The sequence below is a fragment of the Somniosus microcephalus genome, chromosome 7 (assembly GCF_052327205.1).
Source record: "Somniosus microcephalus isolate GS21.2 chromosome 7, FLI_Smic_1.0, whole genome shotgun sequence".
Taxonomy (NCBI): Eukaryota; Metazoa; Chordata; class Chondrichthyes; order Squaliformes; family Somniosidae; genus Somniosus; species Somniosus microcephalus.
Window position 1 is genome coordinate 217122228 of NC_140993.1, and position 13246 is coordinate 217135473.

Below are 13246 nucleotides of genomic sequence, written 5' to 3' on the forward strand. Positions count from 1 at the left end.
GTCCTGCATTCATTTAGTATATTAAAACCCATTCTTTGTTTTAAAAGGAAGTAGTCACCAATTCACAAACATTCCATTTCAATATCCATTCAGGCAATTCATTTTAGTTCCCATCCATGTTCAACGGCAGCAATCAGATCATGCATACCAAGGACTTCCAGAACAATGCATGTCTCTGCCTTTTCTTGAGGTGCAAATATTAGCCAGACTGGAATGCAAGTTCCCCCCAGTTTACAGAAAACAGCTTAGGTGATAATCTTAATGGTGTGTACTGTTACTAACAAGGAATTCAAATCAATAATCTTATACAGATAAAAATACAGCTTTGTCATAACCATATTTGCTGAAATGACATATAAACCTCAATGTTAGCAATGATAGTTTCTATCAAAGGGCAGTACCCAACCATTTTGATCAAGAACAAGAAATTATCCTCTGAAGCAACTCACCCTAATATAGCATGAGTGGTTGAGTTCTCAAAATCTTGGCTGGAGCAGTGTAACCTCATGAGTGCAAAGAATGAATTTTCATTTAGAGGATGCCTGTCATAGTACTCAGGGCATCCCAAAGTACTTCACAACCAATGAATTGAGTAGAGTGGATGGGAAAATAGATTAAAGGGTAAGACGATACATGATCAGTGATGTACATTTAAGGAGTTATTTTACAACTTCCAAAAAATATATATTCCACTGAGAAGAAAAGGGTGTAAAAGAAAAGACAGCCATCCGTGGCTAAGTAAAGAAATTAAGGATAGTATTCGACTAAAAACAAGGGCATATAAGGTAGCCAAATCTAGTGGGAGGATAGGGGATTGGGAAAACTTTAAAAGACAGCAAAAAATAACAAAAAGATTGATTAAGAAAGGGAAGATAGATTATGAAAGTAAATGAGCAAAAAATATAAAAACAGATAGTAAGAGTTTTTATAGTTATATAAAAAGAAAAAGGGTGGCTAAAGTAAATGTTGGTCCTTTAGAGGATGAGACCGGGAAATTAATGGTGGGAAATATGGAGATGGCAAAAACACTGAATGAATATTTTGTATCAGTCTTTACAGTAGAAGACACTAAGAATATCCCAACACTGGACAAACAGGGGGCTAAAGGGGGGGAGGAGCTAAACACGATCAAAATCACTAAGGAAGTGGTACTCGGTAAAATAATGGGACTCAAGGCGGATAAATCACCTGGACCTGATGGCTTACATCCTAGGGTCTTGAGGGAAGTGGCGGTAGGGATTGTGGATGCATTAGTAATAATTTTCCAAAACTCCCTGGACTCAGCAAAGGTCCCGGCAGACTGGAAAACTGCTAATGTAACACCCTTATTTAAAAAGGGCAGTAGACAGAAGGCTGGAAACTATAGACCGGTTAGCCTAACATCTGTGGTAGGTAAAATTTTGGAGTCCATTATTAAGGAGACAGTAACAGGACATTTGGATAATCATAATTTAATAGGACAAAGTCAGCATGGTTTTATGAAGGGGAAGTCATGTTTGACAAATTTGCTGGAGTTCTTTGAGGAAGTAACATACAGGGTGGATAAAGGGGAACCAGTGGACGTAGTGTATTTAGACTTCCAAAAGGCATTTGACAAGGTGCCACACAGAAGATTATTGCTTAAGATAAAAAATCACAGGATTGGGGGTAATATTCTGGCATGGATAGAGGATTGGCTATCTAACAGAAGGCAGAGAGTTGGGATAAATGGTTCATTCTCAGAATGGCAATCAGTGACTAGTGGTGTTCCACAGGGGTCAGTGCTGGGTCCCCAACTCTTTACAATCTATATTAACGATTTGGAGGAGGGGACCGAGTGTAACATATCAAAGTTTGCAGATGATGCTAAGATGGGAGGGAAAGTAGTGAGTGAGGAGGACATAAAAAGCCTGCAAGGGGACATAGGCAGGCTAAGTAAGTGGGCAGAGATTTGGCAGATGGAATACAATACTGGAAAGTGTGAGGTTATGCACTTTAGCAGGAAAAATCGTAGAGCAAGTTATTATCTTAATGGCAAGAAACTGGAAAGTACTGAAGTACAAAGGGATCTGGGGGTCCTGGTGCACGAAACTCAAAAGGTTAGTATGCAGGTGCAGCAAGTGATTAAGAAGGCCAATGGAATGTTGGCTTTCATTGCTAGGGGGATAGAATATAAAAATAGGGAGGTATTGCTTCAGTTGTACAAGGTATTGGTGAGACCGCACCTGGAATACTGCATACAGTTTTGGTGTCCATACTTAAGAAAAGACATACTTGCTCTCGAGTCAGTACAAAGAAGGTTCACTCGGTTAATCCCGGGGATGAGGGGATGGACATATGAGGAGAGGTTGAGTAGATTGGGACTCTACTCATTGGAGTTCAGAAGAATGAGAGGCGATCTTATTGAAACATATAAGATTGTGAAGGGGTTGGATCGGGTGGATGTGGGGAGGATGTTCCCGATGATGGGTGAAACTAGAACTAGGGGGCATAGTCTTAGAATAAGGGGCTGCTCTTTCAAAACTGAGATGAGGAGGAACTACTTCACTCAGAGGGTGGTAGGTCCATGGAATATGCTGCCCCAAAAAGCTGTAGAAGCTACATCATTACCTAAATTTAAAACAGAAATAGACAGTTTCCTAGAAGTAAAGGGAATTAAGGGTTACGGGGAGCGGGCAGAAATTCGGACATGAGTCTAGGTTCGGATCGGACATGGCCCTGTGGGTAGCGGAGCGGGCCCAGGGGCCATGTAGCCTGGTCCTGCTCCTATTTCGTGTGTCTAATTCTGTTAGATTCAGGAGATGGTTCTGTGATAGTAGATTGGCGGTTAGGATCAGATCAGCCATGATCTTATTAAATGGCGGAGCAGGCTCGAGGGGCCGATTGGCCTACTCCTGCTCCTATTTCTTATGTTCTTATGTAATTACTTTTGAAGTGTAACAACTGTTGTTATGTAGGCAAATGTGGCAGTTAGTTTGCATAGCAAGATCCCACAACAGCACTGAGACGAATGTTCAGTTAATCTGTTTTGGTGCTGTTGGTTGAGGGATAAATGTTGGCCAGCATACAAGGAGGACACCCCTGCTGTACTTCAAATAGTGCCATGGTATCTTTTACATCCCCCTGAATAGGCAGACGGGGGAAAGAGTAGCTACCTACAAAAATTACACACTTAGAATACAATGAAAGGAATTAACGTTTAAATATAATCAGACAATACTCTCTGCTACAGGTGCAGCTTAGACCGAAAAGGCCACTAGCAGGTTTTAGATAGCTATTTGTGTACCCTGTTTTATGAAGTTAGCTCATTAAGCATAGCTTGAAGTGCAGATTTGGATAGGTGTAGGGAGCATTCAAGTGGCAGGACTGAAAACTTCTAAGTTAAATTTAAAGGGGACCAATTAGGGGAGTGTTAGAATAGGAGAACAAAAATTCCAAAAGCCTTTAGAAAGGCTCAGAAGACATCTCAATACACAACGACCTTTGCTGAGGTTTACCAGACAGCAGAGCAAGAAGTGACAGGTAAATATGAAGGGAAAGAACATTCAAAGAGTATGCCCAGCATACCAGAAGCAAACCCTTCTGGTATGCTGGCCAACATTTATCCCTCAACTAGCACCAGGTAAATGACAGCAGCCCAGCAGCCCACACCATTTGATGGCTGCTGAAGCGGATGTGATTCTGCATGAGAGGACTTCAAATAAGGTGGCCCTCTGTATCACTCCACATCCTCATGCCAGCAACGTGGAGGAGCCAATTTTCAGGCCACATCTGTTACCATCAACTGATGTTCCAGCCCTATGTTGCAATGGTACCCATAGGTATCTTGTAGCACCTGGAACAGCTCTGTATCTAGCTTTCCGATGACCCAGGCTCTGAAGACTATTCCCCATTCCATTGCAGTGCAGCTGCTGTTGATTTTGCTGGCATGCCTTCTGCCAATGCAATGCAACTGAATGCATGAAATAGAAACATAGAAGATAGGAGCAGGAGTAGGCTATTCGGCCCCTCGAGCCTGCTCCGCCATTTAATGAGATCATGGCTGATCATCCAAATTCAGTACCCTGTCCCTGCTTTCTCCCCAAATCCAATTCAATTCAATTTTTTATTTGTCATATATGCAGCAAACATGTGTACTGCACAATGAAATGTTGATTTTTACGAGTCCTCCCAACATTGGAATAAATATGGCATAGCAATGATAAAAATACTAATAGAAATACAGTAATAATAAATAAAACAACAGTAATAAATAATAATAAATTATTAGTTCATGAGTCTTATGGCCTGGGGGTAGAAGCTATTTCAAAACCTGCTGGTACGAGACCGTATGCTTCAATATCTCTTACCGGACGGGAGCAGGGCGAAGAGGTTGTGGCTGGGGTGGCTCACTTCTTTGATGATTCTCAGGGCCTTCCCCCGGCACCTCTCGGGGTAGATATCCTGCACAGCAGGTAGTTTAATTCCTATAGTATGTTGTGCAGCTTTCACCACCATCTGTAGAACCTTGTGGTCTATGGCGATGCATTTGCCATACCAGGTAGTGATGCAGCCGGACAGGATACTCTCGATGGTGCACCAGTAGAAGTTGGTGAGAATCTGGGGGGCCATTCCAAATTTCTTCAGTCTTCTGAGGAAGAACAGGCGTTGGCATGCCTTCTTGGTTACGATGTCGATGTGATTGGATCACGTTAAGTCCTCCGTAATGGATACACCCAGAAATTTGAAGCTGCTAACCCTCTCCACCTCAGCCCCTTCGATGTAGATTGGGGTGTGTCCCTCCCCCTGCCCTTCCTGTAGTCCACGATCATCTCCTTTGTTTTGCTGATATTGAGGGAGAGGTTGTTGTACTTGCACCATTCTGCTAGAGCTCTTACCTCCTCCCTGTAGCCTGTCTCGTCGCCATCTATAATCAGGCCTACAACGTTGGGGAAACACTGTGTGTATGTAGATAAACCTGTATAATCCTTTTTTAACTGCTGTATTCCCCTCCCCCCGCAAGACAGTTGCAAGCTGAGAGGAATAAGGCACGTTCAGACTTGCCTGCTGCTGTTAGAAGGAAAACCAATCAGGTTCCAGCCAGTGACCAATCCGTGAGCCATCACAGGTTCGCGGGCTTCACGAATTCAGTACTGTATTGTGAGAGTTGGAGTAAAGACCTATTTCTTGTAGCTCGCTGTGTTGCCTATTTCTTTACGCGGGAGACCGTAGTCCCCCACAGTGTCATCAGCAAACTTGATGATGGAGTTGGAGTTGTGCGTGGCCACGCAATCGTGAGTAAACAGGGAGTACAGAAGGGGGCTGAGCACACAACCCTGGGGAGCTCCCGTGTTCAGGATCAGTGTGGAGGAGGTATTACTGCCTATTTTCAACACCTGGGGTCTGCCCGTCAGGAAGTCCAGGATCCAGTTGCATAGGGAGGTGTTAAGTCCTAACTCACTGAGCTTGTTGACAAGCTTGGAGGGGATAATGGTATTGAATGCTGAACTATAATCAATGAACAACATTCTCACATAGGTGTTCCTCTTATCCAGGTGTGATAAGGCAGTATGCAGTACAGTGGTGATGGCATCATCCCTAGATCTGTTTGGGCGATAGGCAAATTGGAGTGGGTCCAGTGTGTCAGGTAGTAAGGAATTGATGTAGGTTTTGACCAGCCTCTCAAAGCACTTCATGATGACAGAAGTGAGTGCTATGGGGCGGTAGTCATATAAACAGGTTACTTTTTGTTTTTTGGGGACTGGAATAACCGACGTCATCTTGAAGCAGGTGGGGACTACAGACTGGTACAGTGAATGGTTGAATATATCTGTAAACACAGCTGCCAGCTGGTCAACGTATGCTCTAAGGACACGCCCAGGGATTCCATCTGGACCGGGTGCTTTGTGGGTGTTCACTCTCTTAAACGTCTTACTCACGTCAACCACGGAGGTTGAGAAGACCCGGTCGTCCTGAGCCGTGGGCGCCCTTGTAACAGGGCAGTTGTTGTTGGCCTCAAACCGGGCGTAAAAAGTGTTGAGCTCGTCCGGGAGAGAGGCATTACTGGGCATGACACAGCTGGGTTTCCCTTTGTAGTCCGTAATAGATTGTAATCCACTCCACATCCTTCGCAAATCTGAGCTATGATAGTGTGACTCCACTTTGTCCGTGTATTGACTTTTTGCATTTTTGATGGTTTTTCTGAGGTCGTACCTTGATTTCTTGTACTCATCCATGTCCCCAGAATTGAATGCGATGGACCGTGCTTTTATCATTGCACGGATATCGCCATTTACCCATGGTTTCTGGTTGGGAAATGTTCGTACAACAATCCTCGGAACGACGTCGTCTATGCACTTGTTTATGAAACTAATGACTGAATCTGTATATGTCATTGTCCGAGGCATTCCGGAACATATCCCAGTCAGTGGAATCAAAACAGTCTTGTAACATAGTGTCTGATTGATCCTACCAGCGTTGTCGAGATCTCATCACAGGCTTTTCCTGTTTCAGTTTTTACCTATAAGTGGGTAGCAGCAGGATGGAGCCGTGATGTGATTTGCCAAAGGGAGGGCAGAGGAGGGCTTTGTATCCATCCCAGAACGGAGTGTAAACATGATCTGGTGTGTTCTTGGCTTCCCTTTAGCCTCAAGAAATATATCTAACTCCTTTTTGAATATATTTAATGAATTGGCCTCAACTGCCTTTTTGTGGTAGAGAATTCCACAGGTTCACCACTCTCTGGGTGAAGAAATTCCTCCTCATCCCTGACCTAAATGGCTTACCCCTTATCTTTAGACTGTGACCCCTGGTTCTGGACTCCTCCGCCATCGGGAACATCCTTCCTGCATCTAGCCTGTCTAGTCCTGTTAGAATTTTATAAGTTTCAATGAGATCCCCTCTCATTCTTCTAAACTCCAGCAAATATAAGCCCAATCAATCCAATCTCTCCTCATACGTCATTCCTGCCATCCCAGGTATCGGTCTGGTGAATCTTCGCTGCACTCCCTCCATGGCATGAACATCCTTCCTCAGATAAGGCGACCAAAACTACACACAATACTCAAGGTGTGGTCTCACCAAGGCCCTGTACAACTGCAGCAAGACATCCTTGTTCCTGTACTCGAATCCTCTCGCAATGAAGGCCATCATACCATTTGCCTTCTTAACTGCCTGCTGCATCTGCATGCTTACCTTCAGCAACTGGTGCACAAGGACACCCAGGTCTCGTTGCACTTCCCCTTCTCCCAATCTATTGTCGTTCAGATAATAATCTGCCTACCTGTTTTTGCCACCAAAGTGGATAACCTCGCATTTATCCACATTATACTGCATCTGCCCAATCACACAACCTGTCCAAATCATACTGAAGTTTCTCGGCATCCTCCTCACAGCACACACGCCCACCCAGCTTTGTGTCGTCTGCAAACTTGGAGATATTACATCTAGTTCCCTTGTCTAGATCATTAATATATATTGTGAACAGCTGGGATCCTAGCACCCATCCCTGCGGTACCCCACTAGTCACTGCCTGCCACTCGGGGAAAAAGACCAGTTTATTCCAACTCTTCGCTTCCTGTCTGCCAACCAGTTTTCTATCCAAGTCAGTACCTTACCCCCAATCCCATGTGCTTTAACTTTACACGCTAATCTCTTATGCGGGACCTTATCGAAAGCCTTCTGAAAGTCCAAATACACCACATCCACTGGTTCTCCCTTATCTATTCTACCAGTTACATCCTCAAAAAATTCCAGTAGATTAATCAAGCACGACTTACCTTTTGTAAATCCATGTTGACTTTGATCCTGTGACTGTTTTCCAAGTGCTCTGCTATTACATCTTTTACAATGGACTCCAGCATTTCCCCCACTACCGATGTCAGGCTTACCGGTCTATAATTCCCCATTTTCTCTCTACCACCTTTTTTAAATAGTGGGGTTACATTAGCTACCCTCCAATCCATGGGAACTGTTCCAGAGTCTATAGAATTTTGGAAGATGACCAGCAATGCATCTACTATTTCTAGGGCCACTTCCTTAAGTACCCTAGGATGTAGATTATCAGGCCCTGGGGATTTATCGGGCTTCAATCCCGTCAATTTCCCTAACACCATTTCCCTACAAATACTGATTTAATTCAGTTCCTCCCTCTCATTAGACCCTATGTTCCCGACATCTCTGGGAGGTTATTTGTGTTCTCCTTTGTGAAGACAGAACCAAAGTATGTATTTAATTGGTCAGCCATTTCTTTGTTTCCCATTATACATTCCCCTGATTCTGACTGCAAGGGACCTACGCTTGACTTCACCAATCTTTTTCTCTTCACATATCTATAGAAGCTTTTATAGTCAGTTTTTATGTTCCCTGTAGGCTTACTCTCATACTCTATTTCCCCCCTCTTAATTAATCCTTTTGTCCTCCTTTGCTGAACCTAAACTGCTCCCAATTCTCAGGTTTGCTGCTTTTCCTGGCCAATTTATATGTCCTCTCCTTGGATCTTATGCTATCCCTAATTTCCCTTGTTAGCCACAGTTGAGTCACCTTTTTTGTTTTATTTTTATGCCAGACAGGGATGAACAAATTCTGTAGTTCATCCATGCAATCTTTAAATGTTTGCCATTGCCTATCCACCGCCAACCCTTTAAGTAATGTTCCCCAATCCATCCTAGCCAACTCGCGCCTCATACCATCATAGTTTCCTTTATTTAAATTCAGGACCCTAGTCTCTGAGTCAACTACTTCACTCTCCATCTTAATGAAGAATTCTATCATATGATCGCTCCGACCCAAGGGGCCTCGCACAACAAGATTGTTAATCAATCCTCTCTCATTACATAATACCCAGTCTAAGGCGGCCTGATCTCTAGTTGGTTCCTCGACATATTGGTCCAGGAACCCATCCCGTATACACTCTAGGAATTCCTCCTCCACAGTCATTACTAATTTGGTTAGCCCAATCTATATGTAGATTAAAGTCACCCATGATAACTGCTGTGCCCTTATTGCACACATCTCTAATTTCCTGTTTAATGCCATCCCCAACCTCAGCATTACTGTTTGGGGGTCTGTATACAACTCCCACTAATGTTTTCTGCCCCATGGTATTTCTCAGCTCTACCCATACAGATTCCACTTCATCAGAGCTAATATCTTTCCTTACTATTGTGTTAATCTCCTCTTTAGCCAGCAATGCTACCCCACCTGCTTTTCGCCTGTCCTTCCTAAATATTGAATACCCCTGGATGTTGAATTCACAGCCTTGGTCACCCTGGAGCCATGTCTCCGTAATCCCAATTATATCATATTGGTTTACATCTATTTGCGCAGCTCATTCATCCACCTTATTACAAATGCTCCTCGCATTAAGACACAAAGCCTCCAGGCTTGTTTTTTTTAAACACTCTTTGTCCTTTTAGAATTATTATTTACTGTGGCACGGTTTGATTTACACCCTTGATTTCTCTGCCTTCCACTTTTGCCTTTCTCCTTCCTGTCTTTTGCTTCTATCCTTGCTTCATAGAAACATAGAAACATAGAGATAGGAACAGGAGTAGGCCATTCGGCCCTTCGAGCCTGCTCCGCCATTCAATGAGATCATGGCTGATCTTCGTCTGAGATCATAGCTGATCTTACCAGTTCAGTACCCCGTCCCCGCCTTTTCTCCGTAACCCTTAATCCCCTTAGCCTTCAGAAATATATCCAATTCTCTCTTGAAAATATTTATTGAATTAGCCTTCACAGCCCTCTGTGGCAGGGAATTCCACAGGCTCACCACTCTTTGAGTGAAGAAATTCTTCCTCATCTCTGTTTTAAATGATTTGCCCGCTATTTTTAGACTGTGGCCCCTGGTTCTGTGCTCCCCGGCCATTGGAAACATTCTCTCTGAATTCAGCCTGTCCAGGCCTGCCATAATTTTATATGTTTCGATGAGATCCCCTCTCAATCTTCTAAACTCCAGTGAGTACAAGCCCAAACTATTTAATCTCTCTTCGTAGGTCATTCCCGCCATTCCAGGTATCAGCCTGGTGAATCGCCGTTGCACTCTTTCCATGGCAAGAACATCCTTCCGCAGATGGGGCGACCAAAACTGTACACCATACTCCAGATGCGGTCTCACCAGCACCTTGTACAGCTGCAGTAAGGTATCCCTATTCCTATACTCGAACCCCCTTGATATGAAGGCCAACATACCATTTGCCTTCTTAATCGCCTGTTGCACCTGCATGCTCTCCTTCAGTGACTGGTGCACAAGAACACCCAGGTCCCTCTGCACTTCCCCATCTCCCAATCTATTGCCATTTAGATAATAATCTACCCTCCTGTTTTTACCCCCAAAGTGGATAACCTCGCATCTATCCACATTATAGTGCATCTGCCACGTATCCGCCCATTCCCCCAACCTGTCCAAATCGCACTGTAGCCTCCTGACATCCTCATCAGAGCCCACCCCTCCTCCTAGTTTAGTGTCGTCAGCGAATTTGGAAATATTGCATCCAATTCCCTGATCCAGATCATTTATATATATTGTGAACAGCTGGGGTCCCAGGACAGATCCTTGCGGCACCCCGCTGGTCACTGCCTGCCACTCCGAAAACGAGCCGTTTATTCCAACTCTCTGTTTTCTATCCGCCAGCCAGTTCTCTATCCACGTTAATACTTTGCCCCCAATCCCATGAGCCTTAATTTTGCATGACAATCTTTTGTGTGGAACCTTATCGAAGGCTTTCTGGAAGTCAAGGTACACCACATCCACTGGCTCTCCCCCATCTATTTTACCAGTTACTTCCTCAAAAAATTCCAGCAGATTAGTCAAACACGATTTACCCTTTGTAAATCCATGTTGACTCTGTCCGATCCTTTCCCCATTTGTCAAGTGCTCCGCTATTTTATCCTTAATAATGGACTCTAGCATTTTGCCCACAACCGATGTAAGGCTTACTGGTCTATAATTCCCTGCTTTCTCTCTACCCCCCTTTTTAAATATTGGGGTAACATTAGCTACCCTCCAATCCACGGGTACTGTTCCCGAGTCAATGGAGTTCCGGAAGATGATCCTTAGAGCATCTGCTATCTCCAGGGCCACCTCCTTAAGTACCCTAGGATGTAGTTTATCAGGCCCCGGGGATTTGTCGGCCTTCAGTCCCCTCAACTTACCCAACACCATATCCCTAGAGATACTAATTTCTGTCAGCTCCTCCCTCTCATTAGTCCCTATGTTTGCCGATATTCCTGGGAGGTTATTTGTGTCCTCCTTTGTGAATACAGAACCAAAGTATGAGTTTAATTGGTCTGCCATTTCCTTATTCTCCATTATATATTCTCCCGAATCGGACTGCAAGGGACCGACTTGGGATTTTACCAGTCTTTTCCTCCTGATATACCGATAAAAGCTTTTGCAGTCTGTCTTTATGTTTGCTGCAAGTTTACTTTCGTATTCTATTTTCCCCTTCCTGATTAATCCCTTTGTCCTCTTTTGCTGTATCCTGTACTGCCCCCAATCTTCCGGTCTGGTGCTTTTTTTTGCCAGTTGATATGCCCTTTTTTTTTATTTTATGCTGTCCCTAATTTCCCTCGTTATCCACGGTTGAGTCACCTTTTTAGGTTTATTTTTATGCCAAACCGGTATAAACATGTTCTGGAATTCTTCCATTCTATCTTTGAATGCTTGCCATTGTCTATCCACTGTCAATCCCCCCAGAAACACCACCCAATCAATCTTACCCAATTCCCGTCTCATGCCCTCGTAATTCCCTTTATTTAAGTTCTGGACCTTAGTCTCTGATTCAATTTCCTCACTCTCCATCTCGACTGAGAGCTCGATCATATTATGATCGCTCTGACCCAAGGGGCCTCGTACAAGAAGATTGCTGATAAGTCCCTTCTCATTGCACAATACCCAGTCTAAAATGGCCTGATCTCGAGTCGGCTCCTCGACATATTGGTCCAGATAACCGTCCCGAAAACATTCCAGGAATTCCTCCTCAGAATTTTTACTAATTTGGGTAGTCCAATCAATATGTAAATTAAAGTCACCCATGATGACAGCTGTGCTCTTATCGCACGCTTCTCTAATTTCCCTTTTTATGCCTTCCCTCACCTCCATATTACTATTTGGAGGCCTATACATCACACCCACTAACGTTTTCCTCCCCTTGCTATTTCTCATGTCTACCCATACAGATTCCGTTTCATCCGAGTTAATATCCTTCCTTTCCATTGCATTAATCCCCTCCTTTACCAGCAATGCTACCCCACCTCCCCTACCTTTTTGCCGATCCTTCCTAAATATTGTATATCCCTGGATGTTAAGTTCCCAGCCTTGCCCACCCTGCAGCCACGTTTCTGTAATCCCAATCAAATCATACTTGTTTACCTCTATTTCCACAACTAATTCATCCACCTTGTTCCTAATGCTTCTAGCATTAAGATACAAAGCCTTCAGGCTTGCTTTTTTCACACTCTCATTATGAATTAGTTTGGCCCTTTGTGTTTCTCTCCTTTGCTTATTGCTTCTCACCTTTCTACCATCTATTTCTGACTTCATATGACTTCCCTCTTTTCCACTACCTAGGTTCCCATCCCCCTGCCAAATTAGTTTAAATCCTCCCGAACCGCCCTAGAAAATATTACCCCGAGGACATCGGCTCCCTCACAGTTCAGGTGTAGACCGTCCCCTTGGTACAGGTCACTCCTCCCCAAGAACTGGTTCCAATGCCTCAAGAATTTAAATCCCTCCCCCTTGCACCATTCCTCTAGCCACGTATTCATCTGAAATATCCTTCTATTTCTTCTGACTAGCAAGTGGCACTGGTAGCAATCCTGACATAGCTACCTTTGAGGTCCTATTTTTTTAAATTTACCTCCTAACTCCCTATATTCAGCTTTTAAGACCACATCCCATTTTTTACCTATATCGTTGATACCTATATGCACCACGACAGCTGGCTGTTCACCCTCCCCCTCCAGAATGCCCTGCAGCTGCTCCGAGACATCCTTGGCCCTTGCAGCAGGGAGGCAACATACCATCCTGGAGTCTCGTTTGTGGCCGCAGAAACGCCTATCTATTCCCTTTACAATAGAATCCCCTATCACTATAGCTCTCCCGCTCTTTTTCCTCCCGTCCTGTGCGGCAGAACCACCCATGGTGCCAGGAAGTTGGCTACTAATGCCTTCCCTCGATAAGCCATCTCCCCCAACAATATCCAAAGCGGTATATCTGTTTGAGAGGGGGATGGCCACAGGGGACCCCTGCTATACCTGCCTACGCCTACTACTCTGCCTGGCGGTC